Raw genomic sequence first — 9,309 nt, forward strand, 5'->3', positions numbered from 1 at the left:
ATAATAAAAAACAATGTCTGAATAAATGAATATGTTGAGCTGAAAGAAGAATCCATTTAGATGTTTTAAATGTCAATCACATACTGTGAGTTTCTTCTTGGTATTTTCTGGTTTTACTTCTAACTCTTCTCTGGCTAAAGTCTGAGTAGTATATTCTACAGTGGAGTTGTCAGGCAGTCACAGTGCGGGAGGAAACTTATTCAGTCTCCAAACTGCTGCGACAACAACAATGAAAAGAGTGAATCATTCAGACACTTCAACTTGGCCGTCTTTTGAAAGCTGAGTGATTCGTTTTGAGAAGTACATGATCGCACTTTTCTGTACGTTTCAAGAAGAAGTGACTTTTGATATTTTACAAAGTGTGCAGGACAGCACAATTTAAAGCTGACTTTACCTCTTTGTTTTCTTTACTGACTACTCTGTTTCCCTCTCTCAAACGCACACACTGACACATTGACGGTGGAAAATAACCTCCCATATACAACAGGCTGTTCTTGAGGGCTTGTGTACATGCGAACACAAAGGTCATCTGTAATTTGCACAGCTGTGATATCTCCTCAATTAGCCGCAGATCTTAATAATGAGTCCCCTCACCAAACTCTCTAAACACACACACACACACATGCAGGAGCTACTCCCAGATAACCAATGAAGCAGCAAAGCTGTGCCCCCTGCTGAACCTGCTCGCGGTGGAGACGGCCCGAGAGCACGTTGTTTCCTCATCCTTTAATACAATCCAAGAAATACTGATAATATCATTGCAGTGTCTTTCTTTTGGACTTTCCCTTTAGGGGTTGCCGCAGCAGTTCACCTGACAACATCTCTATCCCTAGCATCCTCCCCTGTCACAGCAACCCTCTGCATATCCATATTCACCCACTCCACGAACCTCCACTGTGATCTTCCTCTTTTCCTAATGCTGGCTGCAACATATTCAGCATGCTTTGTCCAGTATATTTACTATCTCTCTTATGCACATGTCCAAACCATCTGAGCCTCACCTTCAAATATTTAACCTGAGCTACTCCTCATTTCTGTTCCTGGTCATGCCCAATGAAAACCTCAACATCTTCAACTCTGTCAGCTTCAGCTCGGCCTCCTGTATTTTTTGCCGGTATCCACTGTCTCCAAATCATACATCGTAGCAGATCTCTCTACTATCTTGTAAACCTTCTTTTGCTCTATTGATGGTATCCTTCTGTCATAAATCACCCCTGACACTTGTCTCTGCTGTCTGTTGACTTGGATGGTAGATTCGAGGTATCCATCTCATCTACTTTCCCTACATCTACTCCTTGCATCCTCACGTTTCTATCTGTTTTTCTCTAATTCACTGACACGTTTTCTGTCTTTCATCCCTCTTCTCTTCAGAGAATACCTCCACTTCTCCAACTTCTTTCTACCTGCTCCCTACTCTCACTACAGATCACTATGTCATTTACAGACATCATTGTCATTGCCAAAATGTTCATCACCACTTGCAAAGAAGAAGGGACTCAGAGTTGATCCTGTTCAGGGATTACAGCTGAGCTCTGTGATGTATACCCTGACTGGGTTACCAACAAGGTTTACTATTATTACAGGGGTTTGTGCATTTGTGGGTTTTTCTTTGTTAATTTTACTAAGTCTATCTCCCAACTGTTTTCAGGTGAGAATATCTGTATGATGTCAGTATCAATCAAAATATTGAACTTTGAAAAAGTACTTGGACCAAACAGATGAACCAGCATACTGGATATCTTGAATCTGAATGGGATTAGGTGGCTATGAGGTGGTTTATTGATATTTCTTCACCAGGAACCCTTCAATCAATTAAATAATCACAATTCCTCTCACATTTTGCTAGACTCGGTGCTAAGAGAGGCATCGTGTGCAAATTGTTGAAGACACCTGTGACCAAAAAAGGGGGTAAGGGTAATAAAAAAAACTGCTCGGATGATTTCGTCAGTGAAAGACATTCACTCCTGATCTGTTTCCTTGCAGAAATCAATGTATAATAAAAAAAAATGTGAAGAGCTCAGGCACAAAGGTTCTGGGGATCAGTCTGAAGCCCAGAGAAAGAGTTCAATCAAGGAGCTGCGTAGGCAGATACAGGAAGGTCAGGGCATAGAGCAGATGAGCAGAAAGCTATGCTTAAAACAGCAAATACAAGTGAACCATAATGTTTGAGGATTAAAATAAACTTGGTTCTTCTGAGAGTCTCGACAAACAGAAGATTAGGTCTACTAATCAATTGGTGTTGGTTTTGTGATTTTTGTGAGGCCATTCTGAAGTGCTTTGGTATAGCACTTCAACACAGGACACAACACATTTCTGAATGTGTATAAGTCAATGGCGCAACTATTTAGAATGAATGTGAAATACAAGGAACGGCACTCTGATGGTCCTGTTAGAGAAGAAAACAGCTGTTTTAGTGAGCTTTTCCCCATACTGCATGAAGTATGACCTGATTCATCTAACTGAGCTTTTAAAAACTGAAGAATTAACGGGGAATATGTCACAGGAGCTGAACACAGCAAAACAAAAGTGATTAGGGTTTATGATTGGAATAAAACAGAACTGAAACATGATATTAAACGATGAGTTACAAGTGCTATTTTAGCAATGAAACAAAGTGACAACCTAGAAGTAGAGGCTTTTTGCTTCTCCTTTGATCAACCCTGTCTGTTAGGGTGCCTGGGTCCTCGACCCAGTGTTTTGTGTTTTTGGTTCTTTAATTTTGTTAATTTCATTACATTCTAGCTTTGCCTTATGGGTTATAGGATTATTCTTAGTTTAGGTTCTCTGTGTGGGTTTTGTTAGAGTTTTAGTGTTCTGGTTTTCTGTTTGTGATTCATAGTTGCTGTCTCCCCTGTCTGCTTTATCCCCGTGTCAAGTCTGTGTCTCTGTGTTATGTTTCCTGTTTTACTTTGAAAGTCCATGTCTCATGTTAATGTGTCTGGTTTTGCTTCCTTTGTCTCGTTAGGCCTGATTTGCCCCAGCTGTGTTTCTCATTCCCTGATTGCCCCCTCTGTGTATATAAGCCCTGTGTTTTCATCTGTCCGTGTTGTGATCTACCATCATATAGGCTGTGTGTTCTGTATGTTTGTGTAAGTTATTTGGATTCTTAGTTTTGTTCTGTTTGAGTTCACGTTTATCTCCGGAGTCTGCACTTTGAGTCTGTTTCCTGCCTGCATACAGCCTTCACACTGTCATCCATCCATCCATCTTCTCAGATCTACTCAGCCTAGGGTCACCTAGAGTAGGGCAACCAACCGCCCTCTTTTCCCCAGACATGTCCACTTTTCACGTTCTGTCCGGGGTGTCCGAGGGGATTTTCGAGATTAGGAAAACCCGAACATTTTTATCATAGAGCGACAGAGTACCCATGTGTGTGACATCATCCCCAAACTGCTGTCTTGTGAGCACTTGCTCTGCACTCACAGCCGGGACAGACAGCGTGCAGCAATGCGCCTAATGATGTTTAAAAGATCCCAAAGCGCAAGTGCATCTTTCAGACGAACAGCAAAAGAAATTTCCTTCGTACCCACCCAATACTGGACTGGCCATCCCGGTATGCCCGATGCTGATTTTTCATTTTTATGGGCCGATGGGTTTCTTTTTTTTGTAACGGTATAAACAATTAAAGGTCGTGGATTGGCCAGATGTTGGCCGATGTGTAAAAATAACTCAGTTATTTGGACTGGTGGCTGTGGCAGAGTTTCCACAGAGGCCAGCAGGTGGATGAGGGAAAGGGGAGGCAGGAGGAGGAGAGACTCGAGGCGGCCGGCGACCTGCAGTCTTTCTGGGTCAGATATAAACCAAGTTTAGGTGTAGTTTATTTTCGTTGTGCTAACTTTTTACAATCAGTTACAATAACTCGTACTGCGTACTAGCTAGCATGATTGAGTTTCTATACAGCTGGGTGGGTGCTATGATGTTACTGATAGTGAACTTTATTTTATTCATAAGGTTAGTTAGTAGAGTTGCCAACCGTCCTGTAAAAAAATGGAATCGTCCCTCATTCAGAGAAAATATTATGCGTTTCGTATTGAGCTGAAAAGGAACACAGTTTGTCAGCTTCAATGGAAAAAGCTGGAGTTGTTCTGTGTCTTTACGCTGCACAGCTGTTTCTTCTTCTCTCATTCTCTCCCCCTCCCTCTCCTGTTTCTACTTCAATCATGAAATTAATCAGTGATCAGCTGATCAGTATTTCTGACGCAAGTCCTGTCTCTCTTGTTTATCGCCCACTTTGCGCCAGAAAGAGGAAACCAGCGGATGTTGCGCTAAACAACAGCAGCACATTTAAGCTTGATCAGCTGTTGTTAGAATGTATTTAATATTACTTTTTAGTATCAGCTGATGTTTGTTGGAGCCACAGCTGTAAAGCTGCTGGTCATGATATCGGTTTGGATATGTGGCGAGAGGGAAACATGAAGATGAAACCAGGAGATGTCCTTACTGAATCATCAGAGCTGAACAGGTGATGGAGAAACAGGTTTACCTTTTAGGTGACATGCATAGCTGGACTGGCCATCGGGCATACCGGGCATTTGCCCGGTGGGCCGCTGGTGATTTTTTGTTTTTATGGGCCGATCGATCGATCGATCGATTGATTTTTTTTTTTTTTTTTTTGGAAGGGTATAAATAATGAAAGGTGTTGGATTGGCCAATTGGTAATGATCGACTCTGGGCTGGACCAATTACAGCCGAGGAGGTCGGATGCACCCTCCCCCTTGTTTAGCAATCTTAAAGAAGAACTAAAGAAAATGGAGAACAAAAAAAGGACAGGAGGTGCAGAAAAAATTAGGGCCAAAAAGAAACAAGCCCTTCAGGCAGACACTGCCAAATGTGTAAAAATAACTGAACTGTTTGGCGGTAGCTATGGCATAGCTTCCACAGATTTAGCAACATCAGCAAATGGTGGAGGCCAGCAGGTGGATAAGGGAAAGGGGAGGCAAGAGGAGGAGGAGGAGGCGGCCGGCGGTCATAGTGGCAGAGGAACTGAACTTCAGGTAAGAAGTTATGACCTGCTGTCTATCTGTGTCAGATATAAACCAAGTTTAGTTGTAGTTTGTTTTCGTTGTGCTGACTTTTTACAGTCGCTTAGAATAACTGGTACTGCGTACTAGCTAGCATGACGGAGTTTATATACTGCTGGGCGGGTGCTATGAAGTTACTGATAGTAAATTTTATTTTATGCTTAAGGTTAGTTTCTCAAACTCCTCAAAATCTTAACAAATTCTGCCAATCCTTACATGTTGCACCAGGCTGATCTATCATCAAAAGTGGAGAAGTCTGTGACAGAGGAGACAGAAGAGCAGCAGAGAGAGATGGAGCAAGAGAGAGAAATAAAAGAGCAGGAGATGGAGATGGAGAGATGACTTTGTCATCCATGAGGGATGCATTTGACATATGTTTCACATATTATAGCCCAACAAGTTACTTATAGCAATTTAAATACGAGCAATCAGTTTTTGGCAGACAATCACCTTTTGGCACAACACCGGCTATTGCAGTTAATAATACAACAGCTTCTTGCCATTTTTTGTGTTTCTTTTTATCGCTGTGTAACTGAGTTCAATTGAAAGCCTGCATGCGCTAGTACCTCTTGCCACAAGTTCCCAGAATCCTTTGCGGTTTTACCCCTGAATGACGTCACATTTTTGGTGGGCCGGTCTCTAGTCAAAATGCCCGGGCCGATTTTTTGTCCCAGTCCAGCCCTGGTGACATGAATGAGTTGAAGGGAAGTTAAGAACTGTTTGTGAGAGACAAATGACACCAAGATCCTTTTGTAAGTAAGCTGGTAACTGTGCAGGGGTGGGTCTAGCAAAGCTTTGCCAGGGGGGCAGGTAGGGCATTAACAGGGAAAGGGGGGCACAAAGAAATACTTTCCTTTCTTATTCTCATTTAAAATGTCTGTCTGTAATTAAATAATTATCTGAATCTTACAACCAAAGTTTTTATCTGATGTAAAATTTATAGAAATCATACCTATACCAACAAGACTGTGTACATCACTGTCACAACAGCGTTTGTTTTCATTCAAAGGCTTTATGGCTTTTCCTATAATATCTGGTGGGCCGATTTTTCAGAACTGGTACCGACCCAGTACTGGTAATTTTTCTTATGCAGATGAGGCATTATTTCTGTATGAGGCATTATTTCTGTACCATCATTTAATTCCAGAGGCTTTTAAGTTATTTTTTTGCACTTGTTGACTTGTAAAAGCCAATATGACATATTTTATTTCACAATTCATTAACCGCCCAGAGAAGGCATTGTTTAAATATATTAAATATGTTTCTTTAAGCAAGTTCTTCATGACTGAGCCAAGTGTCCTCTTTTTTGGAAATCAAAATATGATCCACCCTAACCTAGAGCCTATTTGACTGACGGAAGGTGAAAAGCATGGTACCTACAAGTCCACCACACATTCTCACATTTGCACGCACAAAACACATTTCGGAATTGCAGATTAACCTAACAAGATCATTTTCTACAGAAGGAAACTGGCATATCTAGAGTAAACCTCTACATGGGAAGATAAAAACACTAAAACACTGTTTCTGAGATTTTTCAGTATCAATATAGTAACCTCTGCCTCTTTCTTCTCCTTCACCTGCTCTGCTTCTCTTTATTAGAGCAGAAAGAAAAGCGAGGCACCTTCCAAGATTCCTGCAGAGCGTTGCGCCTAAATGAGTCTGCCTTCTGTTTCACATAGACTCTCATTTCAGACTGAAAAACAAACTGTTCGAGATAAAGATGTGCAAGCTGTCAGCAGAATTGAGTGCTTTTCTTGGGCATCATTTCCTGTTTTTTTTCTCAAAAAACACATTTTCTAAAAACATTTATAATTTTATAGCAGTACATTCTAAAGTAAGAAGACTATTCGTCATTCATTACCGTACATTATGCAGCTTTTTAGGTTTTAAATCTACCATCTGCCATCAAACAACAAAACTCCATTTGTTTAAGACTATTTTGAGTAGGCTAGATTGTTCCTCTCTTGTTCAGCTCTTTCTTCTTTTTGCATTACTCTACTCCATTATTCTCCATTCCTAATAAGATTAGATTATGGTCATAAGAGCCCAACAAGCGAGCACCACATGATAAAAGTGATTTACATGCCTAGCCTCCAATAAAACAAGTGGATACCCACTATCTGTCAGACTGCACAGATTCTTTTTTTTATTGACTTGTTTTTGCTTTTCTTAGCCTACACTTCATAATATATATATGGACATCAGTAAGGGGATGGTTAAGTGGCTGAGTGACCCTCTTGTAATGGCCTTTATCTGACTGAATTAACTACAAGCCATTACGGTACACCGTATCAGATATAGGATTAGGTTCTCATAGTGCATATAGATGTGTATCACAGAAACCTGATAGGCATGCAGTTCCTGCTGGTATGTGTTTGGTCTGAATTTACTCTCATACACACATAGTTTCTGTCCAACAAAGTTAAGCGTGCAGCAGCAGATCTATAGAAAATTATTTTGAGCTTCCATATGTGCATAAGTGACACCTTTTTCAATAAGCTGTTGATTATTACCAACTGGTGAGTTTGAAGCATATTCTGCCCATCACTCATTGCATGCTGAGATAAATCATGCACAAGGTACAAGGGCTAAAAGAAATTAAACCAGTGCAGAAGTACCAAAACCTGCAGTTTCTGTAATCTTCACCAAGTGGTGCTAACTTTTTGATGCTTTTCTTGAATTCTGTTATCTTAATGAATTGCTTTTTTTGTGAGACACTTGTTAATGTGACCTTTTGCACACTTGTACTGTTTTGGCATGTAAAGCGCTTTTCAATTTTAACAGCCTTTGGTTGCAAAAATAACATCTGTAGTAAATCCATCTGACAATCCATCTGGAAATAGGTCCATGTTTTTTATATAAGTCTAAGAATGAGGTCATGTTCACCAAACGTATACAATGCACCTGTGTAATTGTATAATTTGGAAGTATAAAGATGATTGGCCAAGTAAAATGATATCATCACAGTTTGTATGGTAGTCCTAAATTTCTCATCTATAACAGTGTCTTGATGCATGTTCAATCATCCAGGTAAGAAAATCTCAAAAAGTTGATTCTGTTCATCTGGACGTAGTGTCCAGAAGAACAGAATCAACTTTTTTGGACATCCATAACAGTATTCTTCAAATAATATACTCGCTCTTACTTTTGCATGATCGTTGAGCTCCTCTGCTTCTACCACTGCTTTCAGCGTGTGTCATTGGCTCTTGGGGAATGAAGGGTTCATCTCTTTTTCTGACATTGAATTACCCTATACGTGATTTATAAGAAATGTGAGCACAGGCAGCCCTGATGGAGACATAATGGAGTGGAGCGCACTGACACACAAGTTCCAGGAAGAGCAGACTGTCACATTCACAGTCTGTTTCTCTCTTCTTAACAGCCCACTCAGTCCACTTCACATGAATGCAGGACACAGTCTATCCAAAGTACTTTGAAAAGAACAGCCCAGAAACTCAAACATCAAGCAAAGGCACCTTTTGTGTTTCCACTGGTGTCATACACAGTTGGCTATACTGACTTCATCCCTGAGCCTCACTATGCAGCAGTTTGATAACTTCTGCGTTGGACTTCTGCACTCTGCCTCTGCACAAAAGGTTTGATGTATTACTATCCCTGACACTAAAGTGCAACCTGAATGTCAGGACTGCAGTCGCTAACACTGTCCATATATAAGAAATCCACCTATAAATCCAGTCATGATTAATGTTTCTCAGTGAATATATCATTGGATAGGTTTCTAATATTTTTCAATGTATACATTTGTAGTCTGTGACAGTGATTAGCTAAAATCTTTTCCTTGTTCTCTTTGGGTACTCTGACTTCTTCCCACAGTCCAAAAACATGCATGTCAGGCTGGTGATTCTAAATTGTACCAACATGTGAATGTAAACACAAATGGTTGCACGTCTCTGTGTTAGCCCTGCAAAAGACTGGCAACCTGGCCAGGGTGTACCCCACCTCTCAGCCGATGACAGATAGGATTGACTACAGCCTTCCCTGAATTGGAAAAGTAGATGGATGGATATACCAAAAGAAGAACTCGTTAGAGTCGAATCCTATGACCAATTTGTGTCCCTCCACCATCCAGCAGTGACACAATTACCACTGTAGCAAGTCACAACAACAGTGGATTGTTTATAGTACATACAGTATATGTATAGTACTGCTGGCAGTGACAACTACATGGAAAACTGGATTACTAATGTTATACAGCACCCCCAGCTACTCTTTTTGATGCTAACATTAGTCTTTTATATAATGTCATTAGGTTTCCCTTAGACAG

Source organism: Maylandia zebra, linkage group LG16, assembly GCF_041146795.1.
Source record: "Maylandia zebra isolate NMK-2024a linkage group LG16, Mzebra_GT3a, whole genome shotgun sequence".
Classification (NCBI taxonomy): Eukaryota; Metazoa; Chordata; class Actinopteri; order Cichliformes; family Cichlidae; genus Maylandia; species Maylandia zebra.